The following is a 16,555-nucleotide window of genomic DNA, read 5'->3' on the forward strand; positions in this document are numbered from 1 at the left end:
CATAAACAATAAACTCTTGGAACTGAACAACTTGATCAAAGGAGTTCAATCTAAAACAACAATAAACTCTCCAAGTTGTGCATGTTTCTCAATAGTTGACAAAATTGCCACATTGCCAACAGTAATGCAAGATCTCTTAATTGAAATAAAGGAAGCAAATAACACCAAAAACAACAATGACATTCAAAAAGACGATCCGAAAAGAGAAGGAAGAGGAGAGGTACTATTCCAGGGAATGAATCTAGCAACAATCTGCTCAAAGAGTTATTGAACTACCCCAAAGCTTTTAAGGGAAGTAAGCACACAAGTGCATTGCCCGTAGAAGGAAAAAATGAGAACCTAGGACAAGAAAAAGCAAGCACAGACACGCCACAAACAACACCAAAGCAACAAGGAAGTACTGAGGCGTGGAAATGTGAGGGTTCGAATCAAAAAGAACTCGATGGAAAGCACCAAAAAGACGAGCAGAACTTGCGCAGCCCCAATGAGTCTTCAAGTAGGCCTAAAGACAATGACACACAGCTACTCAAAATGCAATCTTCGAAACGACGATGCAAATTAATCCATCACCGTTCTTTAGCTTACTCCGCCACCCTAGTTCAGACATGGCCATATACAAATCAGTCTGACCCTGTGCCTCATGGGAACAGTCCAGCCCGAACTGCCAAGCCATGTCTTCCCTGGACCGGAATCAAGCTTCTCAGGACCAGTTTCTGGCATTACAGCCGTCTTCAGACGGGCTTGCTTGACCACCCCCTTTTGTACCACTTTGTTCGCCATAAGTTGGCAGGGTATGCTCAGACGTGAGTCACTTGCTCATTTTGCCGCTGGAGTCAAGCAAGCCCGGCTGAAGACGGCTGTAATGCCAGAAACCGGTCCTGGGAAGCTTGATTCCGGTCCAGGGAAGACATGGCTTGGCAGTTCGGGCTGGACTGTTCCCATGAGGCACAGGGTCAGACTGATTTGCATATGGCCATGTCTGAACTGGGGTGGCGGAGTGAGCTAAAAAACGGTGATAGATTAAACCCAGATCAGTTGACTGGGAGTGAGTGTTTGTATTGTCAACGCTCCGTCCATCACCACCTTTGGTTTTTCTTGGTTCGCCCTAAGTTGGCAGGGTATGCTCAGACGTGAGTCCCTTGCTCACTTTGCCACTGGAGTCAAGCAAGCCCGGCTGAAGACGGCTGTAATGCCAGAAACCGGTCCTGGGAAGCTTGATTCCGGTCCAGGAAAGACATGGCTTGGCAGTTCGGGCTGGACTGTTAACATGAGGCACAAGGTCAGACTGATTTGCATATGGCCATGTCTGAACTAGGGTGGCGGAGTGAGCTAAAGAACGGTGATGGATTAAACCCAGATCAGTTGACTGGGGGTGAGTGTTTGTATTGTCAACGCTCCGTCCATCACCACCTTTGGTTTTTCTTGGTTTGTCCCCACCTGGCAGCAGCATCTCTTCCAAAGACCTGTCTCCCAGAAAACTGGAAGACAGGGAGAGAAATAGAGCACTGAAGCTGGAGTTGGCTAAGCTTAAGATGGAGGGTCAGAGGGAAGCAGAGAATAGCAGGTTGTCTTTGGAAAGAGAGAGAATGAGAATGGAGCATGAGAGAATGTTGAGGGAGTTAGAGATCAAGGCCAAGGGCTTAGAGATCAATTCCTCTGGTGGCAGCGCACCATCTGTGCCTTCAGAAGGCAGGGTAAATATTCCCAAGGATGTCATCAAAGATTTTCACAAAGGTGAAGATATTGGTCAGTGGATTGCAGCCTATGAGATAGCAATGTTGGCCCACCGGGTCCCTGAGAAGGATTGGGGAGCGGGGTTGTGGGCCCGCTTTGTAATTGAAGGTAGGGACACTTTGTTAGACCTGCCCAAAGAGCATAGGATGTCTTATAACCACATGAAGGAAGCACTGATGACAAGGTATGGGTTAACCCCAGAGCTCTATAGACAGAGGTTCAGAAATTGTAAGAAACTGGAGGGAACCACTTGGGTAGAATATGTGTCTTTCTTTTGCAGAGCCATGGATGGTTGGGTGAGGGGTAGCAATGTTGATCATTTTTCAGCTCTCTATGATTTGATTGCCAGGGAGCACTTCTCTGCTAATTGTTTTCCAGAGCTACGCCAGCACCTTGTTGATAGCAAGTTGACTAATCCTACAAAGCTTGCTGAGGAGGCGGACCGCTGGGCCAGTACCAGGGTCCACAAGGGTCTTGTGGGAGACTCCGCCAAAGGTGGGCAGGTTCCACAGCAGAAGAGTGGGGGGGACAAGGGTAAACAGAGGGAGTTCCAAAAAGGTCCCCAAAGTAATTCCTAAGGGAACCAGGGTAAGGGTTCCCAGCCTTCGCTGAAAAGAAGTCAGGACCCCCAACAGGTAAACCTGTTCGTAGGGGGCCTGTTACCTGCTTCCAGTGTAAGCAGGTGGGACACCGTTGGTATGATCCCCAGTGTCCTCAGAAAGGACAGTATGTGCCACCCCGTGCACCACCCCGTCAGATGCAAGTGTAGCCCTGGGTGGGGAGGAGATGGGCGCCAAGGTGGGTGGGGTCCCGCCGGAATGTCCCTTGTCTCATTAGGAGATTTTGAGATGGTCCCTAAAACTCAGCTGCCTGATAACACTAAAAAATACAGGCAGTTGGTGACCATCAATGGCCATAGAGTGGAGGCTCTCAGAGACACAGGAGCAAGTGTGACAGCTGTCAAGTGTCACTTGGTCTCTGAGGAGCAGGTAGTCCCTCATGCATTCTTCCCAGTTGTTGCCGCTGACAACACAGAGAGCCATTGCAAGGTGGCTCAAGTTCCCTTTGAGTGGGGGGGTGTCTCTGGTCCTCTTCCAGTGGCTGTGAGGCCATCCATGCCTGTTGATTGTCTGTTAGGCAATGATTTAGAAAACTCCCTTGGATGAAGGTAGAGAGGAAGGCGCATTTGGAGATGTTGGGTCTGCCTGAGTGGGCATGTGTGACCACTGGGTCTATGGCAGCTAAGGGTGTTCAAGAGATCCTGGGGCCTGAAAATATGGCCCAGGGACCTGCCTTAAAGAGAAGAGGTAAGGGGCGCAGGAAACCGGCCTCTATTGTTCCCACGGTCCAGGAGGAGGCAGACTTTGAGGGGGATGCCCTGGAACCCACTGGTGAGCAAGTTTCTGAACTGGGGAACTTACCTGAGCTGACCCATTGGCAGAAAGAAGGGGGTCCCCCCAGGGAGGAGTTTTGTGAAGAGCAAAAGAAGTGCCCTTCGCTTGTGGGTTTGAGGCAACAGGCCACAGACCAGGCAGCAGGTGATCAGTCTGCATCACATTGGATCTACTGGGAGAATGCTCTCCTGTATAGCGAGCCTAAGGTTGCTGAGCCTGGGTCAGCCCGTGTGCTGGTGGTACCCCAGCGCTTCAGGGCCTTCCTACTGGGTTTGGCTCATGATGTTCCATTAGCTGGTCATCTGGGGCAGAACAAGACCTTTGAAAGGCTTGTCTCCCACTTTTATTGGCCCCAGATGAGAAAGAGTTCAGATACTCATTGTAGGACTTGTCAAACTTGCCAGGCAAGTGGGAAAAGTGGAAGGAGGCACAAGGCCCCTCTCCAACCTTTTCCCTTAGTCAGTACCCCCTTTGAACGGGTGGGCATTGACATTGTGGGGCCACTGGACCCCAAGAAAGCCATGGGCAACAGGTTTATCCTGGTCTTGGTGGACCATGCTACCCGGTACCCGGAAGCCATTCCACTCAGGACAGTGATGGCCCCCGTGGTGGGACGTGCACTGATGGGGATCTTCTCCCGTGTGGGGTTCCCCAGAGAGGTTGTGTCTGACCGAGGTACAAACTTCATTTCCAATTATATGAAGTCTCTGTGTAAGGAATGTGGTGTTACCTACAAGTTCACCACTCCTTACCACCCACAAGGTAATGGGCTGGTTGAGAGATTTAACCGGACCCTTAAGGGCATGATCATGGGTCTTGAAGAACCAATGAGGCATAAGTGGGATGTCCTCTTGCCATGCCTTCTGTTTGCCTGCCGAGAGGTGCCACAGAAGTCTCTAGGGTTGAGCCCCTTTGAGGTTTTGTATGGTCTCCCGGTAAGAGGACCTTTGAGTTTGGTAAAGGAAGGCTGGGAACAATCTCCCAGGAAACCTCCCCAGGATGTACATAGCTACATGCTGGCCTTCAGAAACCAAACCAGGCGTTTCAGGGATCTCGCTCAGGCGAATCTGGAAGCCAGCCAGGAAGAGATGAAGCGGTGGTACGATCAGAATGCCACTCTGATTGAGCTTCAGCCTGGACAGAAAGTTTGGGTCATGGCCCCAGTGGAGCCTTGTGTGCTCCAAGACAGGTGGACTGGTCCATATGAGGTGGTGGAGCGCAAGAGTGATGTCACCTATCTGGTGAACTTGTGGTCTCCAAGGAACCCTTTGAGGGTCCTTCATGTTAACCGTCTGAAGCCCCACTTAGAAAGGTCCGAAGTGGGCATGCTCCTAGCGACAGATGATGGAATGGAGGAGGAGACCGAGCCTCTTCCTGACCTCCTGTCTGCAACAGAGCAAGATGGGTCAGTGGATGGTGTCAACCTCTCTGCCACACTGACCCCTGATCAGCAGCAAGATTGTCGCCAACTGTTGAGGTAATTCTCTGATCTATTTTCCTTGGTTCCTGGTGTCACAGATTGGTGCGTCCATGATGTGGACACTGGTGACATTCCTCCTGTGAAGCACAAGGCTTACAGAGTGACGGACAAGGTTAGGGCTTACATTAAGGAGGAAATCTCCAAGATGTTTGCTTTAGGGGTCATTGAGTTCTCCGACAGTCCTTGGGCCAGCCCAGTGGTCTTGGTCCCAAAGGCTGCCTCGCCGGGTGCCACACCTGAACTCCGGTTCTGGGTGGACTACAGAGGGCTTAATTCAGTCACCAGGACTGATGCACACCCCATTCCCAGAGCTGATGAGCTCATTGATCGGCTAGGGGCTGCACGGTACCTCAGCACGTTTGATTAGACGTCTGGGTACTGGCAGATCACCTTGACCGATGGGGCTAAGGAGAGGTCAGCATTCTCCACACCAGATGGGCACTACCAATTTCGGGTTATGCCCTTTGGGATGAAGAATGCCCCTGCCACCTTTCAGAGGTTGGTCAACCAGGTGTTGGCTGGACTGGAAGATTTCAGTGCTGCCTACATGGATGACATTGCAGTGTTCAGCGCTAGTTGGGAGGAACACTTCCAGCACCTCAGGGAAGTGTTGATGGCATTGCGCAAGGCAGGCCTCACGATCAAGGCAAATAAGTGTCAGATCGGGCAGGGCTCTGTTGTGTACTTGGGTCACCAGGTAGGAAGCGGCCAGGTGGCGCCCCTACAACCCAAGATTGATACCATCCTGGCATGGGAACCCCCAAAGACTCAGACACAGGTGAGAGCCTTTGTAGGACTCACGGGGTACTACAGGAGGTTTGTCAAAGGGTATGTTGTACCTTTGACTGAGATGACTTCCAGGAAGCAGCCCAAGAAAGTGAACTGGACTGACACCTGTCAGAAAGCTTTTGATGCCCTGAAGACTGCCATGTGCACAGCACCCGTGCTTCAGGCACCCAACTTCTCAAAAGAATTCATTGTACAGACAGATGCTTCAGAGCATGGTGTGGGGGCTGTTCTATCACAGATTACTGAAGAGGGCTTTGACCAACCTGTAACCTTCATCAGTAGGAGGTTACTTCCACGGGAACAGAGGTGGAGTGCAATTGAGCGTGAGGCATTTGCTGTAGTTTGGGCGCTGAAGCAGTTGAGACCATACTTGTTTGGGACTCACTTCCGGGTTCAGACCGACCACAGGCCCCTCAGATGGCTGATGCAGATGAGGGGTGAGAACCCAAAGTTGTTGAGGTGGTCCATCTCCCTACAGGGTATGAACTTTATGGTGGAACACCGCCCTGGTACAGAACACGCCAACGCTGATGGTCTGTCCAGATTTTTCCGCCTTAGTGAAGAGAACTCCCAAGGGGAAGGGTAGTTCTCCCCACATTTCAGCTGGAGGGGACATGTGTTAGACCTGACATCATTGGCGTGAGTCTCCCTTCCATTTTTTTTTTCAGAACAAAATTTTTTTATTGAGAGATTGCAAAGAGGACGCAGCACTCCGGACACCGGAGGAGCTGCGAGCAAATGAGCAACATTCACTGAAAGGCAATTCATACAATAGTTTAAAGGAAAACAATTACCCCAGCCCTCCCACACCCATTGCCCCCCACCAACTTCCCCCACCTGGATCCCACCCTAACCCCCTGCACAATGTCCACACATTCCTAAAAAGAAAAGATAATTTATGAAACATTCGATGTATACTCTCCCTCACCCAGGATCTAAGCGCATCTGTCCTGCATCAACACCATGTTGCACTGGCGGCTCCAGCCACAGTCCTCTGTAATATGCCCAACTCCTCCATATATTATAGTGTTTCCTGGGGCAGCCCCGGGCCTCAAACACCGGACGCCCCAACCCCATGCAGAAATCTAAACCCTTTTTCCATACTCCCACCGGCGGGGCCTAGGGTCCTTCCAGGCTCGAGCCACATCCCTCTTGGCTACTGTAAGGCCTAGAAGCAGTAGATGCCGTTTATAGATTTTACCACCCACTTGTTCCATAACATGGAGAAGGCCTAATTACGGCGTATGGGGAAGCTCCCAACCCAACACTTCAGACAGACAGTCCCACACACCTGTCCAGAACCTTTCCAGCGCTCCACATGACCATACCGTATGCATAAAGGTGCCCACCTCCCGACCACACCTCAAGCATTCTGGGGACGCAATCAGGCCATCCCGCCATAGCCTCTCCCTAGTATAATAAGCTCTATGTAGGTATTTGAATTGAATAAACCGTAGGCGTACGGCAATGGCCGCTCCTCTTGGGGCTTCAAGGGCTTCTCTCCAATCTTCCTCTTCCAGCTCACCCACGTCCCCCTCCCATGTGATCCGCAGCATATCTAGCGAAGGGGAGCAATGCGTAACTAACGTCTGGTAGATGCGGGATATCTTCTTGTCTTCCAATTCCCCCATGAATACCTTAGCCTCCAGGGGGCTGAATTCGGGCAAGGAGTCCAGGCCTTCCAAGGCGGGTGAGATGGCATGACGGAACTATAAGTATTTAAAGAACTGGGTTCGGGGCATGTCATAGTCTTCCCTCAGCTCCTGGAACGATTTAAGTGCCGTGCCTTTCATAACATGGCCCAACGCCGATATTCCTATCACGTCCCAGCCGCGGAACCCCTGTAGGGACGCCAGTGCCGGCTCACGACCATTCTGCCACAATAGGGTTTCCTCCGTCAGTCTGTTCCACCACCCCATACGGCGTAGCGCCTGTTGCCAAATCCGGAAAACCACCTGAGTAACGACTGGGAGCCTCTTCCTCTTCCCAGCCAAAAATAATATAGTGTGAAGGGTGTCCGGTTCCATTAGATACCTCTCAAGGGCGTATGCTGGGTCTCCCCGGTCCCCATACCACCATTCGTTCAATATCAACAGGTGAGATGCCTGATAATAGGACAAAACATCTGACGTCGCCAATCCTCCGCAGTATGTGGAGAGGAAACAGGTACGGAGCGCCACTCTCACCGCACCCCCGGCCCAGAGAAAATGACCTAACGCCGAGTCGACCTGTCGGAACCACTGTGGCGAGATAGGGTAAGGGTGGTTCGTTTTCATCTCCGACCGGACCCGGTCCCAGACAGGCACGACATTACGCTCCCAAGAGACCACAGGTAAGTCCGTCAGGAACACTCCAAGATACTTAAGGCCCCCCACCGCTTCCTGCAACGCAGACACCCAGGACCCCAGTTCCATGCGATCTCCTAGTGTCCACAGCGTGGATTTCCGCAAATTTAGATGGAGCCCCGACACTTCCCCGAATACACGCATTATTTCCAGGACCCTCGGCCCTGACCTATTCAGTTCCGTGAGGAAGAAGAGGACATCATCGGCATAAATCGCGATTCTGTCTGACGGTCCCGCCGCCCACTCAAAACCTTGCATTAGTGCGTCCATTCGTACCCACGCCGCTAATTGCTCCATGGCAATTACAAACAGATACGGCGAGAGGGGGCACCCCTGCCGAGTTCCCCGTCCAATAGAAAAGGCGTTGGATACAGCCCCAGCCACTCTCACCGAGGCCGTCAGGTCAGTATACAGCAACTTCAAGTATGATAGAAATTGGGGCCCAAGATTCAGGCGAGGTAGGAGCGCATGGAGGTAGACCCAACTCAACGAGTCAAAGGCCCTATCTATGTCGGCCAGCAGGAGTGCCGCCTGGGTCCCTGTGGCCCGAATCGCCTCTACCGCCACCTGTGCACGCCTAATATTGTGCCTCGTCGCTCTACGAGGCATAAATCCTGCCTGGTCTGGGTGGATAAGGTCAGTGATATAAGGAAGGAGGCGATTGGCGAGTGCTTTAGCCAATATCTTCACCTCGACATTCAGAAGCGATATGGGCCTTTAAGATTCGTGATTTTCGGGGGGCCTCCCAGGCTTGCAAAGGACTACTATTTCGGCATGTCTCCAGTCCGCGGGTAAGCGGCCACAGTCCCTGGCCGCCTCCAATGCCCTTTTATAGTACGTCCCCAACTGAAGGTGATATTTCCTAAAGAATTCGCACGGGAACCCATTGGGCCCGGGGGCCTTACCAGCATTCAGTTCACCAAGGGCTGTTCCCAGCTCCTCAGCCGACAGAGGGAGTTCGAGACGATCCCGTCCCTCCTCCGAAATTGCCCGTGGCGGAAGGTCTGCAAGAAATTTGTCAATGGCCTCTGCTGGGAGGGATTACCGAGGGGCATACTGGGTCGCATAGTATCGCGCGAAACTGTCTGCTAGCTCCTCAGGGGCCGACAAGGAATCTCTGGCATCATCCCGAAGTCCCGGTAGGACCTGCGCCTGGAAAGTGCCCTGGCAGAGCCTATATAGCATCGTGCTTGACTTGTCGCCCCATTGGTATATTCTGCTCTGCGTAGCCAGCCACACCTGCCGTGCCTCCTCAAGTTGTAAAGACGCATAAGACTGCTGCGTTAGTAGTAGTTGTCCTACGTCTCTATCATCCCCCGTCGTACTGCATCGCTCCTCTAAGTCACAGACCCGACCCACTGCCTCTTCCAGGCCCTCTCTGCGTGTCCTACAGGGCCGCCGCGCACCAAGCAATATCCACTCCTCGGAGCGTGGGCTTAAGAGCCTCCCAGAGGGTCATGTCATCAGTCCCCGACCTATCGTCGTCCTCCCAATAATGGGCTATGGCCTCCCTCATGTGTGTCTGGTAGTCGTCCTGTTGTAGATGCCATGTGGAGAGACGCCATCGAAACGGCTGCCGCCTCCTATCCAGGAGAAGGTCTACAGTAATCGTGGAATGATCAGATAGGCCGCGTGGCAATATAGATGTTGAGTCCACCCTCCCTATCCGAGCGTGTGGAACAAATAAGTAGTCTAATCTGGAGAAAGATTTATGTACCGCAGAAACATAGGTATATTCTCGGCTACTCCCTTCCATTTTTGACGGATTGCCTCCTCTGTTTTGACATATTTTTGCTGGTTGTATGTTTTAGGCCCTGTGCCACTGCTAATCAGTGCCACAGTGCACGTGCTCCCCATGTTAAATTGATATACTGATTGGATTCCATGATTGGCTTATTTGATCTACTGTCAGCCCCTAGTACAGTCCACCATGGGTGCCCAGGGCTTGTAGAGCAAATGCTGCTGGTGGGCTTGCAGCACTGGTTGTGCCACCCACAGAAGCAGCTTGTAAAGTGTGTCTCAGACCTGCCATTGCAAGGCCTTTGTGTAGTCTGTGACTACCATGTCGACTTGGCCAAGTGCACCCACTTGCCAGTCCCTAAACCTTCCCTTTGCTTCATATTAGACACCCCTATGGTAGGACCAAGGGCAGGGTGCATTTTAACTATAAGGTAGGACATGCTCTTATGTGTGTAGCATGTTCTAGTAGTGAATTACAGCCATTTTAGTTTTTCACTATTGAAGGCTACCTGTTCTCATAGACCAGAATAGCAGTGAAGATTGTTATATACCAACAATCCTAACTGACTCAGGGAACATGGTAGAAATTCGGGTTTTGTATGCCTGAACTAAGAATAATAAAATACACCTTTTATTAAAGTTTATTTTAATATTCTGTGTTTGCAAATACCACTTTTAGAAAGCAGGTATTTGCTTGCCTAACCATTTGAGCCCGCCTCTGCTGACTTGTGTATTCCTTGTCTGGGTTTGTGTGTGACAGGGCTGGGGAAATTCCAGGAGACAGTCTGGGACAGTCCAGTGGTGAATAGGGAGATTTACCTCCAGATGGGAGGGGGAGAGTGCACCTGGGACCTGAATAGGGATGGGCCTTCCCTCCACAATGCTGGCTCCACCCCCTGTGGCTTGTCTGATGTCTCTGCCCTGCACAGTGAAAGGAGAAGGGGAATCCTGTCAACAGAGTGCTCCAGAGCTGCATCTTCCCTCCCCTGTGCTGGCTCCACCTCCTGTGGGGCGTCTGATGTTTCTGCCCTGCACAGTGAAAGGGAGAGAAGAGTCATGTAAACACAGTGCTCAGGAACTGGTTTGAACTAGGCAGAGGCCTCTCTGCCTTCAGAGAACAAAGGATTTTGGGGTATAAATATTGGGACCCAGTCCTACAGACTTTAGATCACTTCTGGAACAAGAAACCTTTCTGCCAAGGAGAAGAACCAAGGAAGCTGCAGGAGTTAGGACTGCTCCTCTGTTAGTGTGCTGTTTGCGGGGTTGGCCTGCAGTGGTTGCTTCATTGCCAAGGGAAAGGAGAAGGAACTTTGTAAGGACTTTCATCTACAGAATATTCTCCAAGGGCTTGAACTGTGCTTACCTCCTGCTGAAGTCTCAGGGCCAAAAGACTTCACCTCCAGATCCCTCCTGAATTTCCTTGCTGGGAATTCTGACTCCAGTCACTTGAATGCCGCTGGGAGCGGGAAGAGCGACGCATCGAGAAGAAGCGTGTCGCTGCCGCAGCTGAAATCATTGAAACGCCGGAGAAGCGAGAGTTTGTTGCATCTCCCTGGAAATGTGTGTTCATCGAAGCTGTCTGCTGTCGCATCGCCGGAGAAGCGCGACGCATCGAGAGAGCTGTCATTGCATCACCCGAGAAGCGCATCGCAGGGCCTGTCGCGGCTCCAAAGTACAGAGTCGTCGCAAGGCTACCAGGGTGTCATCGCATTGTCATCTCTTCACTGCATCAAGGGCGCCATCTTCTCGCATCGCAACTGGATCATCGCATCGTCATCGCATCGCATCAAGGCGCCATCTTGCGCACCGCAACAGGTCGAGAATCTACGCATCACCTCCGCACCGGTAGGGCTCACGACGAGTCCCCTGTGGGTGTTATCGGTAGAATCGCTCAGATGTAGCAACTGAGAAAGGAAGAATTAATGAAACAGGAGTTGTTGGACCCTACAAAGAATATTGAGAAGGGCAGATGAAAATTAGGAGTTAAATACACCGTTTGGCAGAAATCACCAGTTTGAAACTCTTTTCTGCCTTGTAAGATGACATCTACTTTGACAACTATAACCTCATGAAAAAAACTGCATATTTATGAGAACAACAGTCTATTACGCTGTGGATGGCGTGGAACTCTACTAAAAACACTCTTTGGTTTCCATCATAGTGGAGTTCCCCTCTACCGAACTGCTTACCTTGCTATGTATTAGAGCTGAATGTTAGTGGATTGTATGGAAGAGTATGAGTTGGTGTGAGTGCTGTATGGTATTTATATTGATGTTGTGTAACCAGGGTATTATTTATTAATTGTTTTTCTGCTGTTTCTATAACTGCTTTAAATGATCAAAGATGTTTTCTTTGTTGTTATTTAAAAAATATATAGAAAAGAAAAAATGAAATATGGAATAAAATAAATAAAGAATTCATAAATAGTATCACTTTAAGTGTAATTGTTGTGCTTTGAAGGTCTTTGAAAAAATTATGAACCATGTTTCAATTTGTAAAATATATAGGCTATGAGGGAATATATTAGTATCACGACGAGTCCCCTACTCTGCGCAAGCATTGAGGAAGGACGCAACTGTTCCCCCGGGTCACGGAACCGACTCATCTTCCCTTCTGCAAGCCTTTTGTTTACTTTGCGTGCCGCATCCAAGAACTTTGTTGAGAACTTTGTTGCATTTACCAACAACTTGAACTAAGAGACTTTTATCATCTTTTAAGTAACCTTTAGTATAGTATTGTGGATTTTTGTCGTTTGTGGTCTTGTGCTTAAGTCTATATAAAGAATACTTATTTTTATAAAACATGTGTTGTGTCCATCTGTAGTGCTATCACTGTATTACTGTGTATATTCACAAATGCTTAACACACTGCCTCTGAGATAAGCCTGTCTGCTCGTGCCAAGCTACCAAGTGGGTGAGCAGGGGTTATTAAGGAGAGTAATCCCCTTGTCCTGACTTAGAAGTAAGGGTCCCTATTTGGACAAAGGTGATAACCATTGCCAACAAGAGACCCCCAGATCTAACATACGGGAATACGGAAACAAGGCCGACATTGACCCCCAGCCACTAAGATACCCACAGGAGCGGCAAACACAGCCAAGAACAGAAACACTCAATGAAATCACAGGGTGGAAAGAAACAAAAACTATTTTATTTATCCCAGAGTTTTAATCCAAAGGCCAGAGAGACATCCTAAACAGAGGCAACATTCTAAGACTGCTAACCTCTTTTAACAACCTAGCTAGCGTCGTCACTCAAGATCTGGATTCTGTAAAATGTATGCAACTCAATCACCTATCAGAACAAGAGATTTCAAAAACCACTTGGACGACGGGGGATAGAGTGGAGAAGATTCTAAAAGAAAAGCGGCAACTAGAAGCATGGGGGATCCACATAAAACCACAGTATAATTTTGTCTACCCTGAACCACTACTTCAAAAGGATAAAGAACATAACTGTGACCCCTTCAAAAGAATTAAGATCGGTGGATTCACAAAATCAGTGCTGAAAGGGGCTCGGAGCACCACAGAAGCTAGGGACAGCACTAGCCAACGCATTCGAGGAAATAATGGGAATATAATTTCAGAAGACTGGTCCTGGCTAGCAAAAACCATCAATAACAGGCGCCCTGGCCAATGACAGACTATTAAGCAAGGAGAAGACACTCCGCAACTAAAAATCTTTTCCTGGAATATAAATGGACTAGAGTCTAAGATCACGCTTACAGAACTGCTAACGTACTTTCAATAGTACGACCTAATCCTACTTCAAGAAACTTGGGTGACAGAACCTCTCCACCTTCAAGGCTACAAATCATATCACCTACCAGCTAGCAGAAGCTTGAAGTTTGGACGTCTGAAAGGGGGTTTAACCACGTATGCCTCAATAAAAACAGTAAGCTCAGCTAAAACACTGACAATGAAATACACATCTAACAATTGGATCAATGCAATTCAGATGCAGATAGCAGGACCCAAGAAAATTAAACATCAAGTGGTATTGGTAAATACCTACATTCACCCCAGAGAGAAAAAATAGGTGCAAAATTCCTAGTGTCAGAACTGACGAGAATCATGACAGTAGCAACGACACCAGATTATATCATCTCAGGAGACTGCAACATGTCCATCTACGGGAAAAGCGGTAATGATAACTCAGCTGAAGAACAACTAGTAGAATGGGGGTTCTCACAGCTGGACGAAAGTAAGTGGGGTAAACAAACTAAGGTATCTAAATCCCTACTTACGGAACTAACTAGTCTGGGGCTGATAGCTTTAAACGGCAGACATCCGGGTGATTGCCCACAAGCAGCAACTTACCATAACACGGTGGCAAGCTCAGCAATTGACTATAACTTCATATCTTTCTAAATTCTGAAACTAGTAGGCGGGTTTAAAATTGGAATAATGGACCATAGCGATCATTTGCCACAAGAGCTCATATTGGAGGTTCAGGGTACCGTGCAAACCTTCTCAACGGAAAATCAGGACTTAGCAGTAACCTCAAACCAAACGAGAATAAAATATAAAATAAAGGATCTGGAAAAATTTGAGGAGATGGCAAAAAGTTGCCGGGAAGAAAATAGAACGAATAAAGGAGACAACATCAAGGCCTGGGAGAACTTCTTAGAAAGCCTCAGCTCAGCTAATGCTAAATTAAATACAGGAGTAACCATAAGCAGAACTGAGAACCATCAAAATCTACCCAGAAGAGACAAGAGCAAGCAAAGAAGGAACCCTCTAACAAACCAAGCCCACGACCTGACACAAATAAAAAGGGAAATCAACAGAACAATTTGCAAATTGCATCAGAGAGGCCCCGATATCAGTTTACAGGTTGAATTAAGGAAGCTAAAGTGTAGAAAGAATAAAATTGCTTGGCATATAAGGCACGAATCCACAGAGAAGACATGGGCCAAACTGCTATACGACATCAAATCTAAGGGGACGCCTGTGTGCTCACTTTTGGACCTCATTTCGCTGGGATTGGACCTACCTGTCGAGCCACTGCAAGACCCATGAAGCTGCCAACACCACTATCGCCCTGACGGCCATCCCACTGGTCCCGCTTGCCTGGACGCGGGCAGCCAAGGACTACATTCCCCAGCAACCCCCTCTTTGGCGAGCATCAATCGAGTCATCTGGAAGCGCCAGGTACGCTTAAACACGCGCAAAGCCTCCCGCAGCGCGGGACGCGCATGGGCGTGCCCGGGCGGGCGAAGCCCGGCCCGTCATGTGCCCTTCAGAAGCCAGAAGAGGCTGGGCTGGGCCACCCACCTAACCTCCCTGGAACTCGGAACCCTCCTAGGAACCCCTGAACACTTGCCCCCCCGACCAGACATTTTTGTCATACACTTGAGGAGGTGAGGTCAGGACATCTCCACGGTGCCCCTCTGTGACTGTGTATAGCTTAGAGTCTTATTACAGTGGGGGTGGGGGCATTATAACATCGTGGACATTTACCCAGTGGAGAAACATAGGGGATTGGAGTAGAACCCTTACAGTGCTTCTTAGGCTTTGGATTCGATGGTCTGGGTGGTCGGACACTGGTTTACTTAGGGTTATTTGTGATTTGTTTTTTTAGTAGGATGAGCAGGAGGAAGGCGAGGGATTCCTTGGTGGGGGGGAGTGTAAAAGGGACATTAGGCACATTTCTAGTGAGGGCGGAGTCATTATTAGTGCACGAAATCCAATTGGTTGAGAAGAGACTCTCACTGGATTCATTTGCGTCACAGAAAAGGTAATAAATGGGGGCCCTAGCATCAGTCAGGTCACCTAAAGCCGATAACCCAGTAGCATCGGTCAGGTCACCTAAAGTCGATAACCCAGTAGCCCAAGACACTGTAAATGGCGATCATACTGTCATTAGCCCAGAAGTTGTGGTCACAGCAGGACCGGCGTAAGGCATGTGCAAGCTGTGCACCTGCACAGGGCCGCCAAACCCCAGGGGCCGCCACGCCAATATATATCCTTAGATACATATTTGCGTGGCAGCCCCTGGCAGGGATTTGGCGGCCCGGGCCCCTACCTACACTGGCTGCTCAGGGCCTCCGTGAGCCTAGAGCTGGCCCTGGTCACAGCCTTACAAGCAACAGGATCGACAGCACCAACATCTGAGGTATCACAGGAGGTGCTGTGCATGATAATACCAGTCGGAGGTGAGAGTGAGGGGGGTTGTGACCCACAAATAGTATTATCTTGTGGGTCAGGTCAGATGGAGGGAACCCCCCTTTTGGCCGCGTCATCAATTAGGTTCAGAAAAACCTTAAGGGAAGGCGGGGAGGTTCGGAAAAACCTTAAGGGAAGGCGGGGAGGTGGTCACTCGATCAAAAAGGGCACGACTAGACAAAAGTGAGACTAACAGGTCTACGACCCCACCAGTGGACCCCATGGCAAAAACCAAGCAAACTCGAGGGGTGGGGAGTAACAATGAGATCAGTAAATCAAAGAGGAAAGAAGCACTAATCTCGGCCAGGGCTACACTCACAGAAGGGCATTGGGAGAACTCTCAGTGCATAAAATGTAGGAAGGCAGGTAACGTAGGTGGGGGGAGGATGTAGAATTGTGGTCCAGGTTGGAGACAATGTTGAGTACTCATCTAGGGCCCCTAATGGAAGAGAAAGTGACCCTGTTGCTTGCCCAGACCAGTAACCACATAAATGTAGTAATGACACACACAGCATATAGCGTAGGGCCTCCAGAAATTTCTGCCCTTCAATGGCCCGCGTTGCCCCTAGAGAGGCACAGTGACAGGACACATGGTGGTGAACAACAGAAGGGAATAATGGAGCTTGTCAAAAAAGATTTACCAGCGGGGACCAGGGTGGGTAATGTCCTAAGTGTAAGACGCGATGTGCGAGACACTAGTCGTACAAGAGAGGGAACTGCAGAACAGAACCTGAAGCCATATGGGGATTTGGAAAATAGAGGGGATCTAGTAGATAAAGCATCAGTAAGACAGGATAGTCAGTCTGTGCAAGATGATTGTGTTAGGGGCTCTGTGGCTCTGCCGGTTATAGATCTTCTACCGGCAGCTTGCCCTTACACAATAGTCTTGACAGGGGTTCCCGTGCTT

The 16,555-nt window shown here is 49.7% G+C and overlaps 1 protein-coding gene across 1 annotated transcript in view; it reads right to left on the reverse strand.

Moving 5' to 3' along the window:
* LOC144827580 (aromatic-L-amino-acid decarboxylase-like) overlaps positions 1-16,555 on the reverse strand; it is a 1,238,931-nt gene that overhangs the window by 630,092 nt on the left and 592,284 nt on the right. The window lies entirely within an intron of this gene.

This window comes from Lissotriton helveticus, chromosome 4_1, assembly GCF_964261635.1.
Source record: "Lissotriton helveticus chromosome 4_1, aLisHel1.1, whole genome shotgun sequence".
Taxonomy (NCBI): Eukaryota; Metazoa; Chordata; class Amphibia; order Caudata; family Salamandridae; genus Lissotriton; species Lissotriton helveticus.